The sequence below is a fragment of the Sciurus vulgaris genome (genome assembly GCF_902686455.1).
Source record: "Sciurus vulgaris genome assembly, contig: HiC_scaffold_181_arrow_ctg1, whole genome shotgun sequence".
In the NCBI taxonomy this organism is placed as follows: Eukaryota; Metazoa; Chordata; class Mammalia; order Rodentia; family Sciuridae; genus Sciurus; species Sciurus vulgaris.
This window is the reverse complement of record NW_027632872.1, coordinates 8449-24591: the sequence shown is the minus strand read 5'-3', so window position 1 is coordinate 24591 and position 16143 is coordinate 8449. Positions and strand designations below refer to the sequence as shown.

At 38.8% G+C, this 16143-nt stretch overlaps 1 pseudogene across 1 annotated transcript; it reads right to left on the bottom strand.

Moving 5' to 3' along the window:
* Positions 1–15169: 15169 nt before the first annotated feature.
* On the bottom strand, positions 15170–15896 carry LOC306652377 (CCHC-type zinc finger nucleic acid binding protein-like; annotated as a pseudogene). The gene has a single exon. The product of its transcript is annotated as a CCHC-type zinc finger nucleic acid binding protein-like (transcript).
* Positions 15897–16143: the final 247 nt, after the last annotated feature.

Here is a 16143-nt window from a genome sequence, read left to right as displayed (position 1 = left end):
GAGAAACCCTTCAAAGCTTGGTCCTTCCATCAGCCAGCTAAGGGGATAAAGAACAGCAGTACCCTTTGGGAGATGAAGGGCTGGCCTTACAGGATGTGCTGGCAGAGCTGGAGGGAAACTGCACTGTGCTCTGGCCACACTGACTGTGGGTTGTATCATGGAAATGGATGTTTAATCCTATTTGGTAATCTTGATACATGTTATGGGTTGAATTGTGTCTCTCCCAAAAACGGTGTGATAAAGGTCCCACCTTAGAATGTGACCTTATTTGAAAATGTAGTAAAATGAGGTCATTAGATGAGCCCCAATTCAATATGACTGATTTTTTTTTTTTTTTTTTTTGCAGTGCTGGGGATTGAACCCAGGGCCTTGTGCTTGCAAGGCAAGCACTCTGCCAACTGAGCTATATCCCTATCCCTGATGTTTTTATTTAAAAAAAAAGAAAAAGAAAAAAGAATTGTTTGGAGAGAAAGGCATGCATGGAAGGATAATGTAAAGAGATACAGAGAAAAGATGGCCATCTATCTACCAAGGCCTGAAGAGATTCTTCCTTACAGCCCTCAAAAGGAACCAACCCTGCTGACACCTTGATCTCAGATCTCCAGCCTCCAGAACCATGAGACAGTGAATTTCTGTTGTTTGTATCATTCAGTCTTTGTTATAGCAACTCTAGCAGGCTAATACAGTGCACTCAAAAGCATAGGCTATTTTAATGGACTTTCCAAAGCCCCATCATCTTTATTTTTACTATAGTATGTTTTGAAGCTACTGCATGGCACTGTCTACCAGGACAAGTTTGTTCTGGCCCCAGTCTCCCTCCTTCCTTCCACTAAGGGCAGTCAAGATCAAGACTGGAGCCTGAAATCTTGGATTTAAATCTGTGTGACCTTGGGCTTAAATGGCCTCATTTGCAAAATCAAAGGATAATACCTGTCTTATTAGTTTATTGTGAGCACCAAGTAAGTTAATAACATGTAAAAGACTTAGTTGCTTGGCACAGTCTGTGCTCACAAAGAAGACTTCATTGCAATTATTGGGAAACAAAAAGCCACCTCTGCTTAAATATACACCAGACCCCAGAGTGACCTAGCAAGGACGGCTTGCATACTCCCCTGAGCTTCTAGAAGTTTTATTTGCAAAATTGCTATATAAATAGTGGGTACTTAAAAATCTCTGATTGTATTTTATCTTGTTTTATCCTGTCTTATTCTTAGAAAGGCTAATATTTGAGAATAGCTAGCATCCTTTATTAATCCTTTAAAAGAAAAGTGGGGGTTTGCTCCAGCATCACTTGGAAATTAGATCTCATCAGTCATTTGAGATTATGGATTAACTCACTGATTTTTTACCCTTTGAGCTAATTAGCTTTTGAACAAATATAGCTAGTCACAGAGGCCAAGCACAGCTGACCAAACACGTCGCAAAGAGTAAATTTGGTGGGCAAATAATGCCAGGCTTAGATCTCTTGGTAATGTTGTTTTTCTAATCACTGGAATTCAAGCAAGAAATGGAAACTTCATGTTTACAACTCTTCCAAAATAATAGGAAAAATGTAATTAAACAGCTTTCTGTACCCTTCCTATCATCACCCACCCCTATTAAAATTATTTCTTGGGGGAAGGAAAAGATAATAGGATGAAACAAACATCATTAACCGTATGTACATGTATGATTTGCACAAATGGTGTGACTCTACTTCATGTACAACCAGAGAAACAAAAGTTGTACCCCATTTGTGTACAATGAATCGAAATTAAAAAAATAAAAATTTTTATAAAATTATTTCTTTATTTCTTCTCTTATGTCCTCAAATAACTGGCCCAGTTTAATGGCTTAAGTATGTCCTTTGGGACCCTTGTTTAATAGATCTCTGTCAAAGGAAGGTTTCCCTAGATTCCCAACTACAAATTTATTTTTCTTAAATTAATTACCTGTACCTGCCAAGACTTTCTCACATCTCTACAAAGTACCTTAACCAGTTTATGTTTCACCTCGGTGCTACGCCTGCTAAGTACTTGTAGATAATTACCATGTCTTCGTAGAGTCTGGGGAAACTCAATAGTTTTAGACCTTAAAGTCTTTGTAAAAAAGATCTTTCTAGGTAGTCCTTTTCAAGTTCCCCTCCAGCTGAAATGATTCATAAACACTGCCTCAGCAGTGAGCCAGGTAGAGCCATCCCCTTGGTAAAAGCAATGAGAATGGTGTGACCATTCTGGTGTCCAGCACTATTGGTCAACAGAGGCTTATGACCTCCCCCAATATCTCCTCACCTAAAGAGTTTTACACTGAGCAACAGGTTCTTCTGAATCATCTTCACCTTTTCCTGATTCCACAAATCAGAGTTCCGGGGGAGCAGGAATTCCAGACCGAGTGACCAGCTCTTACATTGCACAACCACATATCTAAGTAACTCAGATTTTTGTCTTTTGCTCCTGCATTGAGGAGGATAGAAAAAAGTAAACTGTTTAATTCTTATTTCAAAAGAGTAGTAAAAGTGTGGTCATTATGCATTGTTATCAATGTTCATTGATTCAATAAAACTGTGGTCAGCTACATCCTAAGTGCTCAGGACAGATCTGCTTTTGCTGCCAAGGATGTCAGAAAACAGTGAAAACTTAGAGGGTAGAAAGCAATATGATCTAGTTAAATCATAGAGTTGTAAACCTCAAATGGATTAAGTCCAAGGACAGGGTTCTGTAGCCACATTTGGAAGCACCATGCTCCATGCTTGCATGGTGATTCCATGTTATCGTGTCTGCTACATGGTGGCATCTGGATAAATAAATTGTGATAATATGAATTCATTGCATAGTATGAAGTACACCTCTGTATATTTGATATGGAAACTTTGTCAAGAAATAATTTTTGAACAAAGAAGGTTGTAGGACAATATACCCGTATGACCTGTGTGTGTTGTGAATATATACTTGTTTTATGTGTATGAATATTTGTGTGTGTGTGTGTGTTTGCATATATGTAAGAAGTCTGGAAAAGGAATATAATTCTAGTAAGGCTGAATGTTGGAGAATGAGTCTAGAAATCCAGAGAGGACTTTAATTTTTAGTATATTTGTGTTAGCTTCCCATCACTATGACCAATACCTAAGATAATTAATTATTTAGAGGATTACTATGTGACGTGTAGTTTTGGAGATTTCACTCCATGATCAGTCTGCCCTGTTGCTTTTGGACCTGTAACAAGGCAGCACATCATGGCAGGGAGTGCCTCACAAAACAAAGCTACTCACTTCAGTGGAAGGAAACAACAAAAAGAAAAAGAGGTCAGGGTCAATTATCATCCTCTTCAAGGGCACACCCCCAGTGACCTGAAGACCTCTCACTAGACCCCACCTATAAAGATTCCATACCTCCCAATAGTACTGTGACTGGGGACCAAGCCTTTACCACATGGACCTTTGTTAGATATATATGATCCAATGTTCTGCACTAACTTTTACTATCAGTGTGTATCAACTTATAATAACTCTAATCAACATGAATTCTTAAAATTTTTTTCTAGATTATTAATAAGAAAACAAAATCCCTTATAACATTACTAACAATAAGGAAGTGAATGGAGAGGTTTGCTAAGGGAGCTCTTTTAACTCTTGACTTTGATTACTAAAGAATATAATGAAGAGTTTGGAAATATTTAAAGCAGTGTTCTCATCCTTATACTCACTTATTGAGCCTTAGATCCAGAATCACCCCAGAGTTTCTAAACTGAAGAGTAGTGACGCTTAAGCAAGTGTGTTTAAAAATAACACACATGGCACATACTATACAAATAAACAACCACCAATTATAGTTCCTTGGTTGATTCTGATATGCACAAACTTACAGTATAGCACTAAAGAGGAAAAGTGAAGGATAAAAACAACACATTGTGGCTATAATCAGACTGAGTTAAACTTCTTGTGAGATTGACAAATATCTCAAATTGAACTTAAAAATATACAGTCATGTACCACTCAAAACAACAACTTCAATGGTAGAAAAAAAATTAAAAGAAAGTTATTGCACACAAATGAAAATAGCAGAAAGTAGGAATGGTGATATGGATATCATTAAGCCAAAATGTTTTAAATGTGACAGAGTCATTTTAGAGATTAGAAGTTCAAACTATAAGAAAAAGAACAATTGTGAATCTTTATTCTTAACCCAGTATCATCAAAAAAATATGGGGAGTGGCCAGACATGCAAGAAGAAAAAAAACAAAAATATAGTTGTGATGACATATTATATTATTGCCATATCATGTCAAAAATATAATATATAGCTGGGCATGGTAGCATAAGCCTGTACTTCCTGCAATTTGGAAAGCTGAGGCAGAGGGATTTCAAATTGGAGGCCAGCCTTGACAACTTTGTGAGATCCTATCTCAACATACAAAATTAAAAGGGAAGTGCTTAGTGGTAGAGCACCCTTGTGTTCAATACTCCATACAGTAAAAATAAATAATATGTGGAATACTTTAATAATATAATTAATAAGCATCAACTAACAGGTTCATATTAAGTTGGTACCTTTCACTGAGAGAATGCCTCAATATCCCTACAACTTTTAAAGAAGGAATTCAATCACCATAGAGCACTTCACTTGCCTACCAAAGGCCCTTGATTCAATCATTGGTACTGGAAAAAAGGTGTATCACTTATATGGCTAAAGTCCTCAATAAATTCTGAAAATAACAGACTTTTAATAACTATTGAATCAAAGAAGTCAAAACTACAATTAAAGACTATCTGGAAACAATGACATTGAAACATGGTATGGCAAAACTTATGGGAGCCAGGTGCAGTGGCACATACCTGTAAACTCAGCAGCTCTGGAGGCTGAGGCAAGAGAATTACAAGTTCCAAATCAACCTCAGCAACTTAGCAAGGCTCTAAGCAACTCAGTGAGACCCTGTATCTAAATAAAAATATAAAAGGGGCTGAGGATGTGGCTCAGTCAGTGGTTAAGTGCCCCTGAGTTCAGTCCTCAGTACCACCAAAAAAAACCTCATGGGGTACAGCCAAAACTGCCTTCACATGATGCATTTATAGCCCTGGAGTCATTTAAAAGTTATTCATAGAAAGAATGAAAATAAATAAGCTCAGGATTTAACTCATATTAGTAAATAACCACAAAAGCACCCAAAGAATACAAGAGGAAAGATAATGAAAAGTGATAAATTAGAAGATAAAGAAATGATTCAACCAATAAGTGAATCCAAGAACTATTTTTATTAAGTGAACCACTGAAGATAAACCATTGACATATTTCTCAGATCAAATATAGAGGAAATATGAATTAACAAAATTATGTGAAAACAGAGGAGATTGAAACATTATTAATGGCTGTGATGGGTGTCAGCATGCCAGGGTGCTTGACAGAGCTCAGTACATACACATATCAGTGCACACAGAGAAAAATAACTGTAGACTACTTGTGAATCTTCAGAGTTTGGGAAAAAACATAGGAACTGCTAATAAAGCAAAGTCTCACACTCGTTTGAAGTACAGATTAGTAGAGTCTTCCTGAAAATGACAGTAGTTATCAAGGACTTAAGTTTCTCCAATCTTTGACCACTGGTTCCAAAAGAAGGGGTTTATCCTAAAAAAATCAAAAACTCAGAATAAATACTCTGGTATTTTAAGAGACAGGTACTTAAGAAGACTACTGTCATAGGAGTGTGCTAATGGTTTTAACATTTGTGATGAAACATAAGACAAACAATGATTTCATCTAGAAAAAACATGCAATTATAAAATCAGAAATAATTCTGGAAGACTGTACCATCATGTTAACTCTTAGAGCATAAGAATCACAAGTGATTTTTAACTTATTTATATTATTGTATATCTTCCAAATATGCTTCAATTAAATTGTAATATTTTTGTAAATGGACAGTAAAAGTGCTAATACAGAGAAAGGTAAATGTAAAAACAATAGAAGGGTTATAACAACAGGAAAAGCACATAAAAAATTATGTGTATGTATAATATCAAGACTCAGGTTGCCAAAATATCCAGATGTTTCCTGAGTGGTTAGTGTACTTTCCATTTCCCTGGAAGGAATATGACTGAGAGTCAGAGGGGACAGATATTAGCTAGGACACATTCTTTTTCCAGAAACTTGAGGTCTTTGGTAACTCTTTTGAGTCTTTTATCATTAACTCCTAATAAGTCAGTCAAATGTCCATTGCCAGGTACCTGAATTACTGTCAGAAGTGCCTCTTGGTTTTACTCACTCAGGGACCATGACTTCTCCCCCTCATTTTGTCTCCCTGTCCTTCCTTTCAGTGAGTCTGAGCTTCTGGAAGCAGTCAGCAGTACACTCCCTTTCCCAGAAGCACAACGTTTGGCCAACACTCCCCCTAGTGGCAGATTAGGAAACCTCCTAAAATGGCCTACCCCAAGCCAGGGCTGAGAACTGGGGCCAGCCAGGGATAATTGGGGTGATTGTTAATATGACACATTATGGGATCCAACTCAGGAGTGTGACTTAGAAGTATGTTATAATTTTTAGCTAGAAGCCTATTATGATGGAAATATTCAAGTTTTCTGTCGACCAAAATTATATATTCCTGTGTATTTTAGAAAAGAAAGATAATGTGATAAAGAGGCTCTCATACACTAGCTTATATCAATTTCCTACAATAAAAACTTGTGGAAACACTGGCTGCTACTTTATGCTCCTAAAAATGTATAGACGTGTCAATTACAAATAAGCCAGTTCCACCAGGGCATTGATGCTTTATTGTTCTCCATAAACATTTCTAAACATCCTCTGCACCTTGAATTTTCTCCATGGTTGCTAGCCAGCCAGCCCCATTTGAAACAGCCTGCTGATGTAATCAACACACTGCTTATCAGGTTTTCCAGATGGCTAATGGATCTCTTAAATAAAACTGGCCCTAATTCTAACTGGGTTTCTATTCTGGTCTCTTTTCTAGAATAATTTATTTTATGGTCCAAGTTCCTCTTTCATTATTACTGTGTCATCTTCTGTGATCTCTTTCACCACTATGTTCAAAACTGTCAAATGGTGCATTAATTCAATTCATGGATGTTAGTCATACTTGAAATAAGAAAGAGACCATTCATATTGATATCAACACATTGCCCCAATCATTTATCATTTACATGTAAAGTTTGATAAATTAGGATTTTCAGTATCATTGAATGAGCAAGGAAATAGATTTTCTGTTGTGGAATCACTGATAGGCAGTTTCTTGCCATTACTGATTCTGCCTCAGGAAGGAGTGTCCTTGTCATATGAAACAGTATTACTTGGATGGAGATCAGCATATATAGACCAAGTTTTCACGATTTCCTTTAAAGTCCTTGGTCTTAATGTTTGCTGCTACACAAAGTATTCCAAATATAGATAACTTTGAGCTAGAAACATTTGTGATTCCCAGCTCACAAATGGTTTCCAAGGTCTACAGTTAGGTGGTATAAAAGTGACATTGAAACTCATGTTGGAAGAATGCCATGGTCGCATGATTTGTGCAATAATGAATGGCTGGAATAAGGTAAGATAATGTAAGATTTGAATGGAATTGCATTCCAAAAGGAAGGCAGTCAGAGGTCCTGAGAATTAATGAAGCAGTTATAGAAAAAAAATATGGCTCTATTACACCACGCACTTTCCTCTTTTCCTTTCTATTGCTTACCTGTGATGATTTGGCAGAGTTTAAAAATAAATGAAGTGTATTCATTTTTCCTTCAGAGTTTTGCTTTGAAGACATTCTGTAAGGAAGGAAAAAAATAAAATACTGGAATACAGGCAGTCTGGGGTGATCAAGACTTCAGAATGCAAGCATTGTATCTGGTGTGCGTATTCTTGCATGGGGTGACAGGCATGCCTCCAATTAAATCCATAACATACAGACAAACATGCTGCTCCCAAGCAATATTAATAATCTTCTAGGTGCTATGAAGGAAATGATATTTTGAGTGGATCTGGGTCCCATCTGTACCTTTCCACTGTCATCTTTATGGACTACAACATATAGTGATCAGGATTGAGTTTTTAATAGAATTTGATTCAAATTTTTAGTGCTGACTAGAGAGAGGGTTCTTTTGCAGGCATATCGTCTCTGTCAATCATTGCTTTTCACATTTTCTTTTAGCTGCCACACCTTTCTATCAGAGAGGAGCCATGTATAGAGAACACAGGAGTGTGGTGCTAACAGAAACCACGTGGGAGGTCTAAGCCACTCCCCTGCTGAGCTTTCCTCCCCACCCTATCCCACCCAACCCCACCCCCAGACCCTAGGGCCTTCCTCACTTCTCCCTTGGCCATGCTGAGAAAGAACAAGGTTTCTCTCTGTGACTTAGTGCAGGAGTATGTTAAGCATTCATTCATTCTCTGATAGATCAAATCTTTATTCAATGCCCCTTATAGACCAGACCCTCATCTAGGCACAGGGTTGACAGTGAAGAGGAAAGACAAGGTGCCTGTCCTCAGGGAGGTCCCAGAGAGGCATCAGGTGCTGGTGCCTTGGAGAAAGTGAGAAGGGTGAGGTGTAGAGAAGGACCTTGAGAGGGCATTCATGTGGGAGACTGGGCAGGCAGGGCCTGGGGAAGAAACCTGAATGTTGAAGAGAACTTAGTAAAGAGTGTTTCAGGCACAGAAAGATCCTGAAAGCCCTGAGACAGAAGTATTCCAGGACCAGCCAAGTGGCCAGAGCCCATTGGAGGGCATGGAAATTCTGGGGCTAGGGAAGGACAAGAGGTCACAGGTAAGCAAGCCTGCTGAGGGAGCTTTCACATGCCGTGATGGAAATTCAGTGTTCCTCGCTTCATTGAAAATTCACTTTTAATCTTGTTTTAATTGTCAGATTATTACTTGTGACTAAGCTCTCTGTTATCCCATCAACTTGCAAAATGACTTTGAGGTAACTCCCATGTAGTATGTCTGTCCACAGGTTCATTCAAGTGAAATATTAAGACCATGGAGAGAGAAGGAAGCAGGATGTTATAGATAGCAAGATGGAGGATTTAAAATGTAGTTCTGCAAATCCAGGTAAAAAGAAAAAAGAAAAGAAAAGAAAATGATGACTTACATAAGTTTGATTAGTTATAAAGGAAGGCTATCCATTCTTAAGGGAAGGATGGCTAGCACTAAATTCTAGATATAACCTATTCCACGGGGTCTTACAAAAGTTATATATATATATATATATATTCAAAGTTCAATAATTCTCTTTATGAACATTTACTACCTAATATATGCAAACCATTGGCACTTCAGGGAATACAAACCCTAATCAGACATAAATTATTCTACCTTCCATGAGCTTGTAGCTTAATAGGGTATATAATGAACATGCACAAATAACTCTACTACAAGGCAAGCAGTATAAATATAGATTAGTTTTCAGAGTGTCTAGAGATGGGCTTCCATATAACTTTTTGTCAATAATAGAGGTAGTACTAACAGCATGACTCAGACATTTCAGGATGAGGAGAGGTTAAAAGTAGCCAGTCAGGTTTATGTTTTTTTCTGTAATCAGGGACTTAATGCACTGTACCCACAAGCAGGGCACAAGGGTAGGTTCTTTAGGGTTTCACCCACTGGTATCACTTGTTTCAGATGCAGAAGCTTATCCTCCTTCAATTCACATTGTACTCTGTCAAGATCCTGGGAGAGGTATTCTGCATGGCTAATTAGAGTGACATTGGATATCTATGTATCCATGACAAATCAACACTCTGAAACTTGAATAATGGGCTTTGTTTCCTATTAAAATACATCTTTTATATTCAAGCTATGGGTGAAAATATTTAAATGTGTGTATTACTGAAGGAAAAATATCTGTAATCCATCCATCCCAAGAAAAACACTGCTGATACTTTGTTCTATAGACTCTTGGACATTTTTCTGTGTATGTGGGGGGAGTGTCACTCCATTGCAATTGTTCTGTGACCCTTTTCTCACCTGTTTTTTTCTCACATGACATTAAGTCATGAGGTTTGAAGGTGCCACTATTAGTTGTTACATTACACACTAGTAAATAAGTGGATCAGCGATCTTCAGAGTAGACATGTAGGTTGTTCCCAGCATTGCACTATTAGATGAAATGGTGGGATGAACCTTCTTTAGAATACATCTATTCTCTCTTTTCCAATTTTCTCTAATACTTACATAGAAGTAGAACAGAGGGCTTTCATGCTACTTCTAATGAGTCACATATGTATCCAAAGCTTTTATTTCAGACCTTCGCTCATTGGCTCTAACTGCAGACAATGCTAAGCCAACAGCCATTTTACAGAAGGAAGGACTTCAAAGAATCTAATGAGTTCATCAGGTTTAGATTCCCATTTGCTTTCCTTTATTCTTTTTCTCTAAGGGTTCATGTTAATTCCCTTAAATCAAACCAGGGCATGGAAGGCATTCAGCTCCTGTTTATGCAATGCCTACTATGTCCAATTAGTTACCCGAGTTTCTTTAAGTTCTGCCTCCTGAAAAGGTCCTGAGTCTGCATGCTTGCCTTCTCCTCACACCTTCCATCTGACTCTGATTACCTACCCTCGGCCACTACAGAATTTCCTGAATACTCTCTTCTGTGTAGGTTTGACTCCCACTCTAATCCATCCTCTGTACTTCCTTTTAATGTCCATCTGCTGATATGATGCCTACCTCACAATTTTTAGTGGCTCCCGCTTGCTTCTAGATAAACTTCAAACTCCCCAGCTTTACATCTTGGGGCCTTAATTTCTGGATCCAGGTGCAGGGCTGAGACCTGAGAATCTATATTTTGTAAACCTCCTCTCTGATTGTAGTGCAAGCAGCTTGGCCCTTCACAGATCCCAAGATGGGAAGGAAGACACCCTGGTCTGCTTGGAACACTCTCTAAGGGCAGCAGGCCAGCTACAGATGGAAACTTCCCTCAGCCAGGGCTTTAAATTATCCAGTACAATGCGGTTATTTTAGGAAGAATTTCAAAAGCATTCTGCCAAAAAGCAACAAGTTTGCAAGTATAGATTAGAAGATCATTTCCATTTAGGAAGACTAATTTAATTAAGTGACACAATTTTTGAGGTATGAAAGCTTTTCCTGCTGAGCCAGGATTTTTTTGCCTCTCTGCTAATCAAAGCAGGTAGTTGAAATTAGAAACTGGCTCCAGCAGAATACTAAAGTCCCACTAGGCTGCAACAAAGGTCAGAGCAGAGAGAATTGTTCTCTGGGGCAGAAGGGCAAAGGGTATTTGGCTTAAATTGTATTGAAGCATTATGTTAATATTTTTTTAATTGACATCTACATTTTTGGTTCTTTAGAAAAAAAAACTGAAACTCTTTGTATTTCTATGAAAGGGAATTTATAAATACCATCCAACTATCAAGAAAACACTTTTGACCAGTTGTATATTTCCCTGGGATCAATGGTGACATTTTCAGAAAAGTTTGTGTATTGTAGAGAGAGATACTGAAAAGGATATTGCAACAATAACATTTATTTTACTTTTGTCATCTTTCTCACTAATCTTGAAGTCATTTGATGGGTTGAAACTCCCTAATTTTCATATCATGTACTGGGCACACCCTGTATGGTCACTAATACTGCTAATATCATTCTAAAATAATAGAATAATAGAATTTTGTTGTCTTTCTCTCTCAGAAGGATAAAATTTCCACAAAAACAGAGTCTCTTATCTTATTTACACTATGTCCCCAGTGCTTGGTCCATGGTAGTAGGCACAGGGTAAATATCTGCTAAGTGAATGATAGCATACTCCTACAAGGAGGAAGAACATAAGGGAGAAATTGAATCCTTCACCTGAAGGAAACTTATAGTAGCAGAAGATACCCTTTTGTTCTAACCTGCCTGTTTTATCAAATCATTACCATGCTGTGCATATTGGAAAAGACTTTTCAACAGAAAATCTATTTCTTCTTTCATATCTATCTTGTCTCATCACCCTTCATATACATCATCAATATGTATTCCAAAGTTTTCATTGACATGTATACCATATGTGTATGTGTGTGTTGAGGTCAGGAAAGCATGCTTTCTTACTTGTCTCCAGCCATGTTGAAAAGTTTAAAAAAATAGTTTTCAAAAATATAGTAAAGAATTGCAGGGAAGACAGAGCCAGAAGAGATACATCAATGTTTCAAAATGCTGGTCAGCAAGCCCTTTGTAACTGACCTGTAACAGAATAAGGATCTTGCATCAAATGTAAATCAAGTGTGTGATCAATCAGTGTTGAGTTCAGTCCACTTTATTTTCCTGCTAAGACTTTCTAGATGAAGGCAGTGAATCACTTGCCTTCTTATGCAAGTTCTTGTTCTTCTTGTAAACTTGTCTCAAATTGTTAATAGACTATCACTAATCTATAACCAGGCATTTAATAGGTACTGATCTTGGTCAAAGTCCAAAGAATCTCCAAATTGCCTTTTTAAGGAGTCAATTTCAATTTGTTGAATTAAAAAAAAACAAGATGTAAGGAATTTTTTAGTGAAGCTTGACAGAGATATTATGTCAGGTAGAAACAGTGTTATGAGAAAAAAATGAAGAAGTTGTTTTTTGAGACAGAAGACTCATGAATGGTTTTTATGGGGGAGGTAATAACTTGAACTGTGAGAAAAGAGCTACAGAAACCGAGCTGGGGAAGAGTGTTCCTGAAAGAAAGAAGAGCATGTTTGGAAGGGCTTGAGGTGGGAAAGAGGATAATGCTTTTTATTTTTTGTTTTTCTGTTTTTTTGTTTTTATAAAAGCAAGACAAAAGTTAAAATAAAAATTTAAAAGCAAAGTAGTCATTGTGTTTGGGGGGCAGTGGACAAGGAGTAGAGCGATTGGGAAGTGGGTCAAATACCTAGCCAGGGGCCAGATTTTGCAGGATCTTATAAGGCATGGTAAGGACTCTAGCTTTCATTTTGGGTGAGAAAGGGGATCTTTGGAGGGTTTTAAAGATCAGAAATGCCATGATCTCTGGAACACTGTGACTGCAGGGGAGTAAGGATTAAATGAAGCAGATGAAGAGACTGTTGCTGCAGTTAAGGCGAGAAATGAATGATGGATTAGGCCAACGTGGAAGGATTATAGATGATGATATGGGGTTACATTGTGAGGCTTTCTACAGGTGGAGCTGATAGGCTGTATTAATGGAATATGATAGATGAAGTGCCAGGTGGGAGAGAATAATGAAGTTGGTATGACTCAAGGTTTTGATGGCACCATTAATGGAAATGAGGAACAGTTAGAAAGAGAAGAGATTAGGCAAGGCAAGAGGAAGAAAGAGTCAAGTTTAGAGTTGTTGTTGGATTTGAGATGATAGACATTCAAATGCAGATTTTGAGAAAGCAGTGGAGTACATAAATCTGAGTCCAAGAAAGAGTTCAGGATTAGCGGTGTAACTTGGGAGATATCAACACATAGATGGTAGTAGGTCAGATCACCTAAAGGGTGAGTGAAGACAGAAGAGGACCAAGAGCCAACCCCAGAGCACTGCAACGGTTAGAGTTCAGAAAACTGAGGGGAACCTAGCAAAGGAGACTGAGAAGGAGATGCTGAGGGTAGAAAGCACAAAAACAACAATAACAAAATAAATAATAGAAAATACACGGTGTTTGAATGCCATAAAAAGGCAGCCTCTGTAAGAGGAGGCAGTTTTAAGGTTATTGTAAAATGAAGTTCGGAATTGCCACATTTGGTCTCATGGAGGTCATTTGTGCCCATGGTTCAAGCAGTTTCAACTCTCATTCACTGCTTGATTAGAGGAGTTCCCTCATCATCAGTTTCAGTTTCTTGGTGAAATGAGAGTCAAAGTTATGTGATGAGAAATGAGAAGGGAAGGAAGGGGCCCTGGAGGTTTGTGAGCGGGGCAGAGGCCATGACATGATCATCTGAAGAGTGAATCAACTAGGCAAACAGAGTAACATTTTTGAACAAATGAAGAACACACTTGGTAGTTCAGGTCATAAACTTAAAATGAGACTAGACAGCACCACCATATTCTTTCCTTCAGCCTGTTCAGTTGTTCAGATGAGGGGAGGCAGAGAGTAGGATTTAAGTAAGATCAGTGTTTTACTACGCAAATATGAAGGTTTGCAGGGCTGGGATTTGGGAGTGGCTATAACAGGAGTGATTAGAATAGAAGTTAGGTAAAGAAAAAAGTGGAGACATGAATGAAGTGAAGGGCAAGGAAAAGGTGGTGATAGCACAGATCATTAAGATCAAAGATTTTTTGCAATGGAGATACTAGAAAGAGTGAATTGGACATGAGGTGGTGGTTGTAAGTCTGAAACTGTAAGGATAGTTCTGTATTGGAAATAACAGTGTTAAGGATCCAGTCACAGCCAAGGGTGGTGAAGGAAGTTTTAAAGGGCAAGATCACTAGTGGAGGAGGTTGTGGAACTGAAAAGCTAGACCTTGGAGGGATCATCTGTGGAGGACACTGAAATTAATAATCTTTTTTTTCCCCCTTCCTCCTCCAGCTTTATTGGAATAGTTTAAAGTTACATTTTCTATTTTCTAGGACTTCAGTTGCTTTTCCATCTGACTTTTAAAAACTGATTACAACAAATGAAACACAGTTGTCTAAGTGATATAGTATCAAAAATAACATCTTGATTTCTGTGAAAATGCATTTCTCTGCAATTCCTGAATAGCTCCAAATTATGCTAACTCTGCGCATCGATGTGGACTCTGGGTTTTAGATTTAGTCTTTGAGAAAAAAATGTGTTCTAAACCTTTGCCATCACCATCGCGTGTCGGGCATCGGCGCTGCGATGAAGCTCCTGTTTGGGCTTTTATCCCGATTTCTCTCACCTAGCCATTTAACGCACGTTGGACTTTTTGTTTACTCCCACTCAACTGTATGTTCGATGAGGGCCTGAAACAGATGTTACGATGTTATTAATAGCAACTGAGGTCAGGCAATCCAAGGCCATCATTATGCTAAAATTAAAGTTACTTACGGAAGTTCATAGAAACTTCCAGAACTGGTTTTACCTCCTACATGGCAACATTTTGAGAAACCCAGAATGGGCGCTCTGGTCTGACTGAACTCTTCCCATTCTTCCCTCTATTCACCAGTGGCGCGGAAAGGGGATTCTTAACAAAGCATTATCCATAACACCTCTACCAAACTAAACATAAACTTTTTTTTTGTAGTTAAATGCAGAAAGTCGTTTTTTTTTTTTTTTTTTTTCCCCCACCCCTTTCCTCCTTTACACGGCAAGTAAAGCTCACTGGCCTGGGAGTAGCCTCTATCTGCCAACCTTTGGCCAGTGAAGAGGATTCAGAGAAAATAATACAACCATCAATCAGAAAAAGGAGGGGCGACAAAGGAAAATGATTAGGCTGTAGCCTCAATGTGCATTCCCGTGCAAGATGCCCTGACTCGCCACAACGGTAACAGTTGACTTCGCTTGTCTTGCTGCAATTGATGGCTACGTGACCAGTTTCACCACACTGTATCACTTGACTTTGGTGCAGTCTTTCTGAATGTGTCCAAATTCTCCACAAGAGTAGCACTTCTGCTCATCGGCGGGTCACAGTCGCGAGCCAGGTGGCCTGGCTTGCCGCAGTCGTAGCAGCACTGCTCTCGCTCTCGCTTGGGCTCCTTGCAGTCCTTGGCGATGTGGCCACCTCTACCGCAGTTATAGCAGGCATCCTCCTGAAGATCACAGTCCTTGGCAAGGTGACCAGACTCACCACAGCGATAACAGATGTCTGGAAGAGATGAGGAAACAAACTGGAAACCTCTGCCGCGGCTTCTCATTCCCCACCGCGGCCTCCGCCGGTAGGGCACTCCCGGGCCCAGTGGCCAGATCGTCCACACTTGAAGCACTCGTTGCTGCTCATGGCTGCAGGTCAATCTTTCGGCGTCAGAGCGGGTCCGCAGCAGCGGAGACTCAGACGCAGGCCGGGGGAAGGCGGCTCGCAAGGTAGCGGCTGTTATCTTCAGGGTCCTTGCCTGTGCCACACGCGGGTCTGCACCTAATAATCTTGATAACAAGAAGACAAGGCAAAAATCTTCAATGAATTATGTTATAACTAAAAGATTATATACATAAGGAGGAATCAGGATATAAAAGTCTGCTGGCAAGCAGCTGGGTTGTAGAAATGATGGTGATCTGGAAGGATCAATGAAAAGTGAGGACACCAGTACAACTTCCAGTATCACTCTAGTAACTAGAGTGTG